Source organism: Caretta caretta, chromosome 11 (assembly GCF_965140235.1).
Source record: "Caretta caretta isolate rCarCar2 chromosome 11, rCarCar1.hap1, whole genome shotgun sequence".
NCBI classification, from domain to species: Eukaryota; Metazoa; Chordata; order Testudines; family Cheloniidae; genus Caretta; species Caretta caretta.
Window position 1 is genome coordinate 67,587,046 of NC_134216.1, and position 16,948 is coordinate 67,603,993.

General features: G+C 43.4%; 1 protein-coding gene across 5 annotated transcripts in view; it reads left to right on the forward strand.

The window, feature by feature from the left end:
• SPAG16 (sperm associated antigen 16) overlaps positions 1-16,948 on the forward strand; it is a 754,420-nt gene that overhangs the window by 48,428 nt on the left and 689,044 nt on the right. The window lies entirely within an intron of this gene.

Genomic DNA, 16,948 nt, shown 5'->3' on the forward strand with positions numbered 1-16,948 from the left:
CAGAAGAATCCACTTCAAAGGTTCACTGGACTGTTAACATGGGGTTCTTTGCCCCTTTCTTTATCTCTTTCACCTAAGAAGACAAACACACCAACATCTTTAGACCTCTTGGAGAGATCCTGACCAAGGTCATTCACTGTCTTGCTGGAAGACTGTGGGTGAGAGGCCATCTTGAACAAAGCCTTGAACCAGAATTTGCTAGATTACATTTTAGACTTTTTTAGATGCATGTTTTCACTTGCATTTGCTTGTAACCATTTCTAACTTTTATACTTGAATTTATTTAAAATCCTCTCTTCTTTTGTTTTGTTTTATCTTTAATCTAAACCAATCCAGTGTTGTGTTTAAATGGAACTGTTTGATAACGCCTGTTAAAGTTGCAAACTGTTGACTTCTTACAGGGGCAACAGATCTTAATATCTGAACTGTCCCCTAGAGGCCTGGACAGTGCAGAACACATGTTTTGGGAAAATCTGGGACTGGGAGTGTGTTGGAGTCACCTTGCAAGTCATAACAAAGGTTGGTGGAAGCCAGAGTGTGACTGGTGCTTTTCTGACAGGCTGCTTGGGTCAGAGCTGCTGGGCTAGGGCTGCAGCTCTACACAGACACTCCAGGGTGTGACTTGCATGCTGGTAGTCTGTTTTGTGAGTGGCCCAGGTTAGGACCTAAACCAGAAAAGCATTGTGAGGCATCTGGGGTTACAGGGGAGGCGGTGACAACCTGTCACTGCTCAGGATTGCACCCCAGAATGACAGTTGCTTTCCATCACATACGTTCATTTAGTGGTGGTGGGTTGCCATTGCCAATATGAGGTGCTGCCATTTGGCCTCTCAACAGCACCCAGAGTTTCTACAAAATGCCTCTTTGTGGTAGTTTAGATGATTGGCTAATGAAGGTTGCTGTGCCTGAATACCTGTTAAGCCATATTAACAGTTACAATCCATCTACTCTTGGACCTGGGTCTTCTCAACAATCAAATCAATCAAGCAAAATCAAATCAATGCTTAACTTGCAGAATTGTGTTCATAGGTTCCACACTGGACTCAGTGGAAGAAAGAGCCTTTCGGCTGGAGGACAGGTCTCTGAGGTTGAGGGAGGTTATTCTCAATGCTGAGGAGTGTCTGACTTGAAGAGTAATCTTATTTCCTTGCTCTCATGGTGGCCACTACCTATGTAACTCCTTTAGCCCAATGAGACCTGTGCAGCACTGGATGTCTCAGGTTTACTGTCCAAGTCCAGAACAATTTGCACTTGTGGGTCACCATACCTCCACACATCTTTCTTTCACTGGAGTGGTAATTAATGAGAACAAATGTCTTCAGAGGTGTCCAGTTTGATGCTCTGGCAGCATTGGTGATGTTAACTTCAGATGCGCCAAACGGTGGTGGGGGGGCACATCTGAATCATCGGGTGCTTCGAGGACATTGGTCTCGTCAGGAAAAGATTCTGCACATCTGTGTGTTGGAGTTGAGAGCCATTTGTTTAGCCCTCAATCATTCTCTTTTCACATGCATGGAAGGATGGTGTAAGTAGTAATGGATAATAGTACTTCAATGTACTATGTCACCAAGCAGGGGGTGTGTGTTCACTTTTTTCTCCTCTTTGTGCAGAAGCAATAAGGTTATGGGATTGGTGCATCCTCCACTATGTGTTTCCAGTAACCCTGCATTTGCTGGGGGAGAGCAGTGTGACTGCAGAGTGTCTCAGCAGAGACATGTCTCAGAAACATGAGTGGTCCTTGAAGGATTAATTGGTTTACCACATACTTGCCAGAAGGAGTCGACCAGACTTGAACCTATTGGCAATAATGTGCAACAAGAAGTGTTGCCTTGTCTGCTCCAGAGCCAGCAGGGACAGCCAGTCTTTGTCAGATGCTTTTCTACAGCAGTGGGGAAGGAGCCTGCAGTATGACTTTTATCCCCTTTCCATTGATCCAGAAAATGGCAAGGACGGTACGTAAGGACATGGTGAGGATGATGATCATTGTCCCAGTCTGGTCACACCAACAATAGTATACTGTGTCCTCCGACTGTCTAGCAGAGTCTCTGTGTGTCTTCCTCTGTCACTAGATCTGTTATCTGAACAGGAAGAGGTTTCTTCATCCCAACTGAGACCTCCCACACTGCATCTGATGGCTTGGGTGATCAACTGTATCTAATCTGAATCAGTCTACCAGACAACATTACAAATCAATATGGACCAGATTTGTGACTTGGGATGACTGGGAAGGGTGTCTTTTCTGCTTCAGCATCCACGCCCTATGTTCTAGAGAATATTCCATCTTTTTAAAATATGAAGTGGTTAAGGATTCATTTGGTAACCATTTCTGCTTATCATACCTTAATTGCTGGTAATCACTGTGTTTAATACAATTAAGAGGTTTTATGAAGGGCTTATTTAATATGTATAGTCATTTGAGAGATCCTGTCCCTCTTGGATCTCAATTTGGCTCTAGCCATGCTGATGAAACTACCCTTTGAATCTTTTGCTGAGTGTTCCTTGCATTGTTTATCTATTAAAGTTTATCTATTATTTTATTGATATGCCATCTGCCAGAAGGTAAATGCTCTTGTGACTGACCCACCATTCATCATTTTTCATAAACGTAAGTGGTTCTTTAGCCTGACCTCAGGTTTTTGCCAAAGGTGGGTTTCTGATTTTTATGTCAATCATTTCATTGATTTGGTGGGTTTTGTTTTTCAAAACCACGTTATAATAAGGGTGATTCAGCTTTACTTTGGATGAAAGAAGAATCCTTGCTTATTATTACACAGAACTAAAAGGTTTTGTAAATCATCCAGATTGTTTTTGTTTTTATGCTAAAAATTGCATGGAATATATGGTTTCTTCCCAGACCATTTCTAGGTGCATTAAATAATGTATTGTTGAATGTTTTATTCTTTGGCAGAGACTTGTCTTCCAGGGACAATATGTCCACATTTCATTAGAGCTGTGGCAACCTCTCTTGCTTGACTTAAACAAGTCCCTGCTGTGGAGATTGGAAGAGCTGTTACCTAGAATTCTGTTCACGTTTTCAGTAAGCATTGTGCTTTGGACTTGGCCTCTAGGGCAGATGCTGCTTTTGGTAGAGTGGCACCTCAGTCTCTATAGAGTTAGGACTCTGTCCCCACCTCCAAGTTATTTTCAGCACTGCTTATGAGTCTTTACCCTAAGTGGGAATATGTAGAGCCACTTGAACACGAAAAGGTTACTTGTAACTCCAGTTCTTCAAGATGGCTTTGTATAGTCCTACTCCCCACTCACCGTCCTGTCTTTGTCAGAGTCTAATTGCTTTTTGTTCTCCGACATTGCAGTGGATGGAACTGAGGTGGTAGAAGGCACTCCACTCCTTATATAGCCTTGCTCTCAGGATGTTCAGAAATCCTGAAGGGGAAAGGGCTGGTGGTGAGAGAGTGCTCTAATGGATACTGCTGGGAGAAGGTTTTACCATACGGCATCACAAGACAGCACAGTACCCATAAGTATGACTATGCAGAACCATTTTGAAGAACTCTGGTTACAAATCAGTCACCTTTCTTTACTTGTCTGAAATATTTTCTTAGGGCTAGATTCTGATACCTTTACTCACATGCAGTAGTACCTTACTCATCAGTAAGTCCACTTTAAATCTTAAAGAACGAGGAGTACTTGTGGAGATCTTAAGTTACAAATAAATGTGTAAACCTTTGTGCCAGTGGAGGGGTCCTTGTTCATCTTTGTCACATTTCAGGCCAGGAAATGGAGTATTGGCTTCTTGTTGTATGCCAGTTTAGGGCAGGTAGGTGCTGTTGCCTAAAGGCCTGGAGCATGGGTTCCTCTTCTGTGCTAGTGCTTTGTATTATGAGTGCTCCATCTGTCTTTCATATTATACAAAGCTTTCATTTGTTAGGTGATTCAGAGAACCACTGTCCTGCTATTCACCCACACTTACTTATTGTCCCAAAATCTTGAGCATTTGATAATACCAAAAAAGTGACAAGCAGGGGAGTACTTATAAATAAATAAAATCACTTTACATATCCAGTACAAATTATTAAACTCATCAGTCATCCACACACCCACACAAGCTTCGATTTACCTCATCCCACTACTTCACCTTGCAAATGCTATTTCATTTCACTTCCTTCTAGCGCCATTGGCTCTCATGCTTTTTATTGCTCTGTGTTGGTCTCACTCATGTCTCAATGGGCAGTGTGTTTTTATTCAGTCAGTCTGCACTGCATGCTGAAAGATGGTAGCATATAGAATCATAGAATATCAGGGTTGGAAGGGACCCCAGAAGGTCATCTAGTCCAACCCCCTGCTTGAAGCAGGACCAATTCCCAGTTAAATCATCCCAGCCAGGGCTTTGTCAAGCCTGACCTTAAAAACCTCTAAGGAAGGAGATTCTACCACCTCCCTAGGTAACGCATTCCAGTGTTTCACCACCCTCTTAGTGAAAAAGTTTTTCCTAATATCCAATCTAAACCTCTCCCACTGCAACTTGAGACCATTACTCCTCGTTCTGTCATCAGCTACCATTGAGAACAGTCTAGAGCCATCCTCTTTGGAACCCCCTTTCAGGTAGTTGAAAGCAGCTATCAAATCCCCCCTCATTCTTCTCTTCTGCAGGCTAAACAATCCCAGCTCCCTCAGCCTCTCCTCATAAGTCATGTGTTCCAGACCCCTAATCATTTTTGTTGCCCTTCGCTGGACTCTCTCCAATCTATCCACATCCTTCCTGTAGTATGGGGCCCAAAACTGGACACAGTACTCCAGATGAGGCCTCACCAATGTTGAATAGAAGGGAACGATCACGTCCCTCGATCGGCTTGCTATGCCCCTACTTATACATCCCAAAATGCCATTGGCCTTCTTGGCAACAATGGCACACTGCTGACTCATATCCAGCTTCTCGTCCACTGTCACCCCTAGGTCCTTGTCTGCAGAACTGCTGCCTAGCCATTCGGTCCCTAGTCTGTAGCTGTGCATTGGGTTCTTCCGTCCTAAGTGCAGGACCCTGCACTTATCCTTATTGAACCTCATCAGATTTCTTTTGGCCCAATCCTCCAATTTGTCTAGGTCCTTCTGTATCCTATCCCTCCCCTCCAGCGTATCTACCACTCCTCCCAGTTTAGTATCATCAGCAAATTTGCTGAGAGTGCAATCCACACCATCCTCCAGATCTTAGGGATAATGGTAGCATGATAAATGGGAATGAGGATATGGAGGTAGACATCACCATATCTGAGGTAGAAGCGAAACTCAAACAGCTTAATGGGACTAAATCGGGGGGCCCAGATAATCTTCATCCAAGAATATTAAAAGAATTGGCACAAGAAATTGCAAGCCCATTAGCAAGAATTTTTAATGAATCTGTAAACTCAGGGGTTGTACCGTATGATTGGAGAATTGCTAACATAGTTCCTATTTTTAAGAAAGGGAAAAAAAGTGATCCAAGTAATTATAGGCCTGTTAGTTTGACATCTGTAGTATGCAAGGTCTTGGAAAAAATTTTGAAGGAGAAGGTAGTTAAGGACATTGAAGTCAATGGTAAATGGGACAAATTACAACATGGTTTTACAAAAGGTAGATCGTGCCAAACCAACCTGATCTCCTTCTTTGAGAGAGTAACAGATTTTTTAGATAAAGGAAACGCAGTGGATCTAATTTACTTAGATTTTAGTAAGGCGTTTGATACTGTGCCACATGGGGAATTATTAGTTAAATTGGATAAGATGGGCATCAATAGGAAAATTGAAAGGTGGATAGGGAATTGGTTAAAGGGGAGACTACAACGGGTCCTACTGAAAGGTGAACTGTCAAGTTGGAGGGAGGTTACCAGTGGAGTTCCTCAAGGATCGGTTTTGGGACCAATCTTATTTAATCTTTTTATTACTGACCTGGGCACAAAAAGTGGGAATGTGCTAATAAAGTTTGCAGATGATACAAAGCTGGGAGGTATTGCTAATTTAGAGAAGGACAGGGATACCCTACAGGAGGATCTGGATGACCTTGTAAACTGGAGTAATAGGAATAGGATGAAATTTAATAGTGAGAAGTGTAAGGTCATGCATTTAGGGATTAATAACAAGAATTTTAGTTATAAGCTAGGGACGCATCAACTAGAAGTAACGGAGGAGGAAAAGGACCTTGGAGTATTGGTTGATCATAGGATGACTATGAGCTGCCAATGTGATATGGCTGTGAAAAAAGCTAATGTCATCTTGGGATGCATCAGGAGAGGTATTTCCAGTAGGGATAAGGAGGTTTTAGTACCATTATATAAGGCACTGGTGAGACCTCACCTGGAATACTGTGTGCAGTTCTGGTCTCCCATGTTTAAGAAGGATGAATTCAAACTGGAACAGGTACAGAGAAGGGCTACTAGGATGATCCGAGGAATGGAAAACTTGTCTTATGAAAGGAGACTCAGGGAGCTTGGCTTGTTTAGCCTAACTAAAAGAAGGTTGAGGGGAGATATGATTGCTCTCTATAAATATATCAGAGGGATAAATACCAGAGAGGGAGAGGAATTATTTAAACTCAGTACCAATGTGGACACAAGAACAAATGGATATAAACTGGCCACTAGGAAATTTAGATTAGAAATTAGACGAAGGTTTCTAACCATCAGAGGAGTGAAGTTTTGGAATAGCCTTCCGAGGGAAGTAGTGGGGACAAAAGATCTATCTTGCTTTAAGATTAAACTCGATAAGTTTATGGAGGAGATGGTATGATGGGATAACATGGTTTTGGTAATTAAATATTCATGGTAAATAGGCCCAATGGCCTGTGATGGGTTTTTAGATGGGGTAAGATCCAAGTTACCCGGGAAGGAATTTTCTGTAGTATCTGGCTGATGAATCTTGCCCATATGCTCAGGGTTTAGCTGATCGCCATATTTGGGGTCGGGAAGGAATTTTCCTCCAGGGCAGATTGGAAGGCCCTGGAGGTTTTTCGCCTTCCTCTGTAGCATGGGGCACGGGTCACTTGCTGGAGGATTCTCTGCTCCTTGAGGTCTTCAAACTACAATTTGGGGACTTCAATAGCACAGATATAGATGTGAGGTCTTTTTTAGGAGTGGTGGGTGAAATTCTGTGGCCTGCATTGTGCAGGAGGTCAGACTAGATGATCATAATGGTCCCTTCTGGCCTAAATATCTATGAATCTATGAATCATTTATGAAGATATTGAACAAAACCGGCCCCAGGACTGACCCTTGGGGCACTCCACTTGACACCGGCTGCCAACTAGACATGGAGCCATTGATCACTACCCGTTGAGCCCGACAATCTAGCCAGCTTTCTACTCACCTTATAGTGCATTCATCCAGCCCATACTTCCTTAACTTGCTGACAAGAATACTGTGGGAGACCGTGTCAAAAGCTTTGCTAAAGTCAAGAAACAATACATCCACTGCTTTCCCTTCATCCACAGAACCAGTAATCTCATCATAAAAGGTGATTAGATTAGTCAGGCATGACCTTCCCTTGCTGAATCCATGCTGACTGTTCCTGATCACTTTCCTCTCATGCAAGTGCTTCAGGATTGATTCTTTGAGGACCTGCTCCATGATTTTTCCAGGGACTGAGGTGAGGCTGACTGGCCTGTAGTTCCCAGGATCCTCCTTCTTCCCTTTTTTAAAGATTGGCACTACATTAGCCTTTTTCCAGTCATCCGGGACTTCCCCGGTTCGCCACGAGTTTTCAAAGATAATGGCCAATGGCTCTGCAATCACAGCCACCAATTCCTTCAGCACTCTCGGATGCAACTCGTCCGGCCCCATGGACTTGTGCACGTCCAGCTTTTCTAAATAGTCCCTAACCACCTCTACCTCCACAGAGGGCTGGCCATCTCTTCCCCATTTTGTGATGCCCAGCGCAGCAGTCTGGGAGCTGACCTTGTTAGTGAAGACAGAGGCAAAAAAAGCATTGAGTACATTAGCTTTTTCCACATCCTCTGTCACTAGGTTGCCTCCCTCATTCATTAAGGGGCCCACACTTTCCTTGGCATTCTTCTTGTTGCCAACATATCTGAAGAAACCCTTCTTGTTACTCTTGACATCTCTCGCTAGCTGCAGCTCCAGGTGCGATTTGGCCCTCCTGATATCATTCCTACATGCCCGAGCAATATTTTTATGCTCTTCCCTGGTCATACGTCGAACCTTCCACTTCTTGTAAGCTTCTTTTTTATGTTTAAGATCCGCTAGGATTTCACCATTAAGCCAAGCTGGTCGCCTGCCATATTTACTATTCTTTCGACTCATCGGGATGGTTTGTCCCTGTAACCTCAACAGGGATTCCTTGAAATACAGCCAGCTCTCCTGGACTCCTTTCCCCTTCAAGTTAGTCCCCCAGGGGATCCTGGCCATCCGTTCCCTGAGGGAGTCGAAGTCTGCTTTCGTGAAGTCCAGGGTCCATATCCTGCTGCTTACCTTTCTTCCCTGCGTCAGGATCCTGAACTCAACCAACTCATGGTCACTGCCTCCCAGATTCCCATCCACTTTTGCTTCCCCCACTAATTCTACCCGGTTTGTGAGCAGCAGGTCAAGAAAAGCGCCCCCCCTAGTTGGTTCCTCTAGCACTTGCGCCAGGAAATTGTCCCCTACGCTTTCCAAAAACTTCCTGGATTGTCTATGCACCGCTGTATTGCTCTCCCAGCAGATATCAGGAAAATTAAAGTCACCCATGAGAATCAGGGCATGCGATCTAGTAGCTTCCGTGAGCTGCCGGAAGAAAGCCTCATCTACCTCATCCCCCTGGTCCGGTGGTCTATAGCAGACTCCCACCACTACATCACTCTTGTTGCACACACTTCTAAACTTAATCCAGAGACACTCAGGTTTTTCTGCAGTTTCGTACCGGAGCTCTGAGCAGTCATACTGCTCCCTTACATACAGTGCTACTCCCCCACCTTTTCTGCCCTGCCTGTCCTTCCTGAACAGTTTATAACCATCCATGACAGTACTCCAGTCATGTGAATTATCCCACCAAGTCTCTGTTATTCCGATCACGTCATAGTTCCTTGACATCACCAAGACCTCCAGTTCTCCCTGCTTGTTTCCAAGGCTTTGTGCATTTGTATATAAGCACTTGAGATAACCTGTTGATCACCCCTCATTCCCAGTATGAGGCAGGAGCCCTCCCCTCAGACATTCCTGCCTGTGCTTCCTCCCGGTATCCCGCTTTCCCACTTACCTCAGGGCTTTGGTCTCCTTCCCCCGGTGAACCTAGTTTAAAGCCCTCCTCACTAGGTTAGCCAGCCTGCTGGCAAAGATGCTCTTCCCTCTCTTCGTAAGGTGGAGCCCGTCTCTGCCCAGCACTCCTCCTTCATGGAACACCATCCCATGGTCAAAGAATCCAAAGCCTTCTCTCCGACACCACCTGCGTAGCCATTCGTTGACTTCCACGATTCGACGGTCCCTACCTAGGCCTTTTCCTTCCACGGGGAGGATGGACAAGAACACCACTTGCGCCTCCAACTCCTTTATCCTTCTTCCTAGAGCCACGTAGTCCGCAGTGATCCGCTCAAGGTCATTCTTGGCAGTATCATTGGTGCCCACGTGGAGAAGCAGGAAGGGGTAGCGATCCGAGGGCTTGATGAGTCTCGGCAGTCTCTCCGTCACAGCACCTGGCAAGCAACAGACTTCTCGGTTTTCCCGGTCAGGGCGGCAGATAGATGACTCAGTCCCCTGGAGGAGAGAGTCCCCGACCACCACCACCCGCCTTCTTCTCTTGGGAGTGGTGGTCGTGGAACCCCCAACCTCAGGACATCGCATCTCATGCCTTCCAACCAGCGGAGTCTCCTTCTGCTTTCTCGCCCCAGACATATCATCTGGTCCACTCTCCGCAACGGTACCTGTGGAGAGAACATGAAAGCGGTTAGTTACCTGTGTCTGTGTTACTGGAACCCGGACATTCCGCTTACCTCTTCTGGAGGTCACATGTTGCCAAGCTTCTTCACTGGCCTCTTGGCTTCTCTGTGCAACCTGCTCTGTATCTTTAGAGCTTTGTGCCCCTAGAAGCCTATCCTGAGTTTTGTCCAGAAAATCCTCAGTTTCTCGTATGCAACGCAGGGTCGTTATCTGTTGCTCCAGACCTTCAATCTTCTCTTCCAATATGGAGACCAGCTTGCACTTTGTACAGACAAAGTCGCTTCTGTCCTGTGGAAGAAAGACAAACATGGCACATCCAGTGCAGGTCACAACAGCTGAACCCCCCCCTTCCATATCACCTTCCTACTATGAGCTTCCTCAGAGCAGTTTGCAAGACGTAAGCCTCACTGGGCTCACTCCAGGCGAACTCCCAGGCAAACTTCTGCTGTGAGCTGCTCTGCTGTCCCCCGCCGCTCAGCTGGTTCGCGAAGCTCTGGCTAGTTTTAAACAGCCAGGCTTCCCTGACGCAAACAGACAGACACCCTAATGCCCACCCCTGCAGGCTAGCAGCCAATCAGACACTCACTCAGGTTCTCACACTGCCCTCCCAGCAAACACACGCTCGGATACTTCCTCAGCAAGCAAACAAACACACACTCGGATACTTACCAGTCCCAGGCAAACTCCTGCTGTGAGCTGCTCTGCTGTCCCCCGCTGCTCAGCTGGTTCGCCGCCGCTCCTACTCATAGTAGATTACAGAACTATTTTCTAAAGTTGGCAGCCAGATCTGATGCCCAATTCAGGAAAATTGTCTGAGATTTACTATTTACCTATTTATTTATTGGCGGTAACACCCACTATGTTTTAATATCCTGCAGCATGTCATCAAAACATGCTTTTTCTGGGGATGATGTATTTGAAATCTTGAGAGGTGGACCTATGCACAGATGTAAACAGGACAAATGTTGGTGGCAGTTTTTTTCTGTATTTTATGATTGCTTATAGGGAGCCAGCCTACTGCGTGGAGGGCATGTGTGATGTGCTCACAGTAGCCTGTGTAGCTGAGGATGTCCATTGCGCACTTTGTACTAGCTAGCTATAGTTACTCCAGGGCTGATAGCTTCATGCCCCTATAAACTGAATTGGTATAGTACAGTTTCCCATAACTGTCCTCTGTGTGTGTGTCCGTACATTAGCTCTCAAACCTCTTTTTTGTACATTTCCCTGGACTGCTGCTGCATCTCTTAGCAAGGACAGTAGTATCTCATGATCAACTGTGTGGTATGTTGCAGAAAGGCTCAAGAGAAAGAGAGTGGTTCTCGGCCCTCTAGCCATTGATAGAAGGAAATTGTCCATCAGTGCCACTAATGCTGTTTCCATTCCATATCCTGACCTGACCAGATTGGCTTTGGCTAGATGAGCTAGAAAGTGGCTTTACAAGCTTCTCTCTGACATACTGGATGGTAGGTAGCTCAGTGCAAGGGGTTCTTCATTGTTGGTCAGACTATTCCATACCTCCTCTGTCTCCTTCAAATATGCAACACTCATAGTAGATTACAGAACTATTTTCTGAGGTTGGCAGCCAGATCTGATGCCCAATTCAGGAAAATTGTCTGAGATTTACTATTTACCTATTTATTTATTGGCGGTAACACCCACTATGTTTTAAGTGCTTTCCAAATACTTTAAAAGGATGATTCCTGCTCTAAGGCACTAGTTCCTCGCAGACCTACCTCCTGTCATGGTTGTTACTGCTGTTTTAATCTCTTGCAAGTGTGTCTGCATTCATGTGTGGTCCCAACAATCAGTGCTCTTCTAGAGTGTTCTGACTTGGCACTTATGGGGCCTAATCTAATGCCTACTAAAGCAAATAGAAGTCTTTCCACTGATTTCAATGGACACTGGATCAGGCCCAAGGTATCTGCATATTTCCCCAAGGTTGGATCTAGACAGACAATCATCCTACACCCCAATTACTGGTAAGTAACACTTCTTTGTTTGGGCCTTCCTTTTCTGTCCTCTTCTATTTTGCTTAAGGGTAATACAAATGGTCATTTGCTCTACAAATCTGTGTGATCTTCAGGGTATGCCAAAAAGCCCATGTTTTTACCTTGGTTTCTGCAGATGCCTGGCCATTATAAGGATTGGTACTTGTGCAAGGTAAAATTTAGTCACTCAAATAACTTGGGTTGAGTTGATTTAATCTTTGGTCTATTATTCTCTGACTTTTTGGGGTGAGAAACCTCTGCTGCTCAGTCTCTTATGTGACTGTTTTTAGTTGATGCCAAAGGTACTTAGACCCATTTTTGTGAATTTTTAAATCTAAATAACTATATGGGTTTGTATTGTAATACTTTGTACAATTGTCTTTGGCTGCATGACCTAGCATCTCAACCTTGCACATTATTTTCTGGTTGTAACGGAACAACATAAAATAAATAAAGTGAAGAGAACTTAAATGTAAAATTGTGTGTGACTAACCTTAGCAACCATGTGCTTCAACTGAACTTTCTAAATGTGAGGGAAGAGGTGCTTGCCCTTTGTCTGTTCCACACTTGATGTGTAAATGTCATTCTCTCCATTTATGGGCATGCCAGAGTTGATAGAATATAGCATGTAAGCAATCTTTTACACATTTTGAGGGAGTGATAGTTATTTTCTACCATCTGCATCCAAACTCCTAAAGTACACTTATACATTTTGATATGTCAGAGAATGACAATTTCAAGTCAATTATATATTTAAATTCTGGGTTTCATGGATTTAAAATGGGTGTCCTAAATTAGAGACCAGATTGTGCCAATATGGGGCGGCTCCACATTATTGGCAGTGCTGAGCTTTGTCATCCCTGGGAAACTTTGCGTGGCGTGCCTCAGGATGGGGAGGCATAATCTCTCAGGTCTCTAGAGAGCAGGAGGAGTGCACGTCCCTTTGAAGGGTGCAGCCTGCCCCAACCTCATGTGTGCTTAGCCAGTTCCAGGGTGAAAGTGGGATGGACGGAGCAAGACCCCTTCCTGCCGTATAGGGGCACACATATAGAACACATCCTGCACGCCCTGAGCACAGGGCTGCTATTTTGTCTGGTGGGAGGAATAAAAGGGTGAAGTCTGCTTTAGCTCTCGTTCGCTCAACAACCACTTGAAGTCCAGGTGCAGTAGAAGGGAGATGTGGAGTAATGTTTACTTACTGCATCGAGTCTATTTTACCCAGTGTCCATTGCAAATCAATAGCGCGCTCTCACGCATCCTACTTAAAGCTGTCGGACATGTACTCCATGATCAGCAAGATGTTATAAAGGAGTTGTCGATCTACCCCTTTGCACATCATGATAAAAATGTGTTCCCCAGACTTCCATCAAAAATCTGAGCGATCCGTGATCTCTCTGATTATTCAGTTGTCATGTTAATTTTGTTGAGTTACTTGCCTTTCAATTTTTTTAACATGATAGTGTATGTACAGCTGCTCTTTTGGGGAGTCAAGCGCTGGGAAACAAAATGTTGCTTGTGTGAGACTCAGCAGAGGTTGGAAACCGCATTCTCAACCTCCACACATCTTTCTAATTCAGAACATACATGCAGACTTGCTATGTGCGGCTACTGGGTTTTGGGAAGTAGCCAACAAGGTCGGTCCTCCGCTCGTATGCTAATTTTGCATATTGTGGATTTGTGTTATGCATGCTCCAAACATATACACATTTTCCCCTTCTCTGATGCCTTGTGGAGCACTCATCTACAGTATGGAATGGATGTACAGCATTTCTCTGTGTGAACTCCCTATTGTTTTGGCCACTGGTGCAGCAAGAATGCTGAGGTTCTCTTCGCTTTGGCCCGAACATGCAACATAAGAAAGTTCAGAATTTGGCCTTTCTCTTTCAGAGCTAGCTCCACAGATCATCCAACCTGATCTATACCTAAAACTTGGGTCAACCTAGTTACATCATTCAGGAGTGTGAAAAACTACAGACACTGCTAGGCCTAGCTACAGTCTCTTGAGAGGGTGGATTTGCTACCTTTACAGAAAAACACCTTCTCTTGCTATAGCAAGTGTCTGTGTTAGTGCTATAGCAGTGTACCTGAAGCTGTGCTCCTGTGGTGTTTGTAGTGTAGAAATAGCTTCAGTGTTGTCCATCTGTCTGTAACTGTAGGGGACAGAATCAGAGCTGATGGATAGCTGCTGAGGGACTAGTCCCCACCTTCCAGAGAGTCCTCAGTTGTGTTCTGTATCCTCTAGCTACTGGCAGGGCAGTGGAATCCAGCACCTACTGCAAGAGAGAATTAAAACAAAACTGCAGAACTGATTTGTGTTCTGTCTGGATTTACCACAGCACCCGCTCAGGTAACAGACTAGAAGGATGGTGGAGAAAGGGCCAAAGTGGATACCAAGACAGTGTCCCTCGGTTGCCCTGGAATTTGCAGCTGTTAAAGTTATTTAACACTCTGCCTGTAGCTCCATCAGATGTTTGCTCTTTTTTTAACTATTAGGTATAAGTATGATTCCCTCCTCCGGTTTCCTAAATAAATAAGTACAAGTTAGTAATTGGAAATCCTCTTAAAGGGCCAATTGAGCAAAGCATTTTAGCGCTCAACTAACTTCAAGCGTGTGCATGCCAACTGGAGTCCCTACTCTCATGCTTCCTTTTAAGACTCTTCACATGCTAAAGAGTTTTTGGCTGTACTGGGACCAGGGCTCAAAAGGATACAATATTAGAGCCAGTAAGAAAAAAAAAAAAAAAAAAAAAAAAAAAAAAGGTAAATTGAGAATTTTTTAATTGAGAAGAAGGATGGCTATTTTGTGAAAATATTAATGAAAAATGTGCACATGTTGAATATGAACTTCTTTTTAACCTGCCCTGTCCAAAATTTGAACTAGGAGCCTACACAGAGAAGGGCTAATATTTGTTCACTGAATTATTATTTGCTTGTATTGCTGTAGTAATGGACCAGGATCCCATTGTGGTAGGTGTTGTACACAGAACAAAAAGACAGTTCCTGACCCCAAAGTTCTAAGTAATCATTGTTCTGGCTTACGTATATATTTGAACCCAGCACTGCTATTAGAATTGGTTCAGAAAACCATGCAATGAAATTGTTACCAGCTCAGTATATTTCTTGTATTCTCTGGAATCTGCAGCTGTTTATTATCCAATTATGAAGTCTAACTCAATGACTTTCTTCGTGGTTGAATTAACTCACTTCTAAGCCTGTTACCATGTTTCCTCCTTCCTTGATCTGATGTAACTGCTCTCAGGATGTCATGGAAAAGGAAATTTCAAAGGCATTAGTTGAAATACTTAGACCTGACTGACCTTTTCCAAGCACAAGGCAGTCAGAATGGGAAACATGAGCTGTTACCATTTTATAGAGTGTAATCACAATCCTTTAGATTTTGGTCATTCTTTCAAGCAGTTACTGACTTTTTAAGCTCTTTAACTTTCATGGTTCTGTGGTGGTTTATAAATATGTATATTTCACAAGCGCAAACAAACCCAATGTCCCATGAGCATCATAATTGCGAGTGGGTGATAGTTATTGAGTGAGGGGGAAATCTTCCACATGAATAAAACAATTCTGCATTATATAGTACTTCAGGAAATGTTATTCATAGCGTTTACTGCAGTAGTCGTCTTCACTTTAAAAGAATTGATAATAGGGCTAGTCTGTTTTGTAAGACACAGTTCTTTTCACCTTTATATAGCTTTTATTGGAGTTCATCATACAGAAGGTTTTGATCCTCATTTAATCCAACTTACGCATCCTGTTTTTTTGAGAGTTAGAATTTCACAACTGAACAGAACTTTACTTACAAAGAGCAGATTTTATTAGATGTGTATGTTTAATTTTGTTTCAGCCTAGTTATTTTATGTGTTTAGTGCCATACAAATAAAATGTTTTGGTTCGCTAGCAATCCTGGGGGAAAAAAAATAGGGTTGAACAAAACATTTCTTTAGATCCCAAATGAAATGTTTTGTATTGATTTTGAGAGCCTTTTAATCTTTTATATTTACAAAAAAATGAAGGAAATTTTGAAATGGAATTTCTGAATGTTTTTTGTTTTGACATTTTGTAACTTTTGTGGGTTTTGTTTTTCACAAACAATTTGTCAAAACATTTCAGCGTGTCATATCTACCATTTTTTTTTGCTCTCCTCTTCCTCCTCCCTCTTCTCCCCCCCCCCCCCCCCCCCAAAAAAAAAATTCAGCTGAAAAATGTTGCCCAGTTCTACATGTGATGTTTTAAGGTTGGGATTTGCAAAAGAGACTTAAGAGCCTAAATCCCATGGAAATTCAGTGTTCCATTCTTACTCCTCTAGGGGTGCAGGATCCATCCCAATGCAATACCAACATGCACAGTATCCCATATGATTGCAATGGAAACTTTCTAAATATGAAGCAGGTGTAAACCAATGTAATCCTATCTGCCTTAGTCTGTGGAGAACCTGAAAGACTGAAATTTCCCATTCATCTCAGTGAAGCAGTAACTGTCAAATCTGATGACTATTTAAATGTCAACATTAACTATTTTACTGCTGATTATTTTAGCAGAAACATCAAGCAAATGTGTTTGTCAGGTTTGGGAGGCAATGGCAGACACTGGGATGGAATACAATGGGGAAGCTTTTTGTGCTGGAGTGAAAATTCAAACGCCCGCTCTGTACGTTTTGTACGCCCTCTCTACATTTGTGGGAAAGGAAAGAGGAGGTGCATTCCTTCCTCCGCAGCTATTTCCTGGGTTCCAAAATAATTTCCTCACCTTATTGGATGCCAAAAATTACAATTCTCCCCTATCTAGTTACCAAAACCCTGCAGCTTTTCTTTAACTACTACAGTGTTGTTCATATTTTCAATACCAGAATCTGCAGCATGCTGAAATTCTGGGGCATTGTAATAAAAGTTAAGTGGATTCACACTCAGAACTTGTATTAAAGGGGCTGAACGGAGTGGAAGAGTCGTATGCATAATTTTAGAGTTATTGATACGTGCAACCTTGGTTACTTGGATATCACTTTATTTCAAAGACCTACTTTGCATGAATTTCAGCTTCCAGTTCTGTTTAGTTTTTTCACAGTGGGATTATTGCTAGGTAAATGAAATTT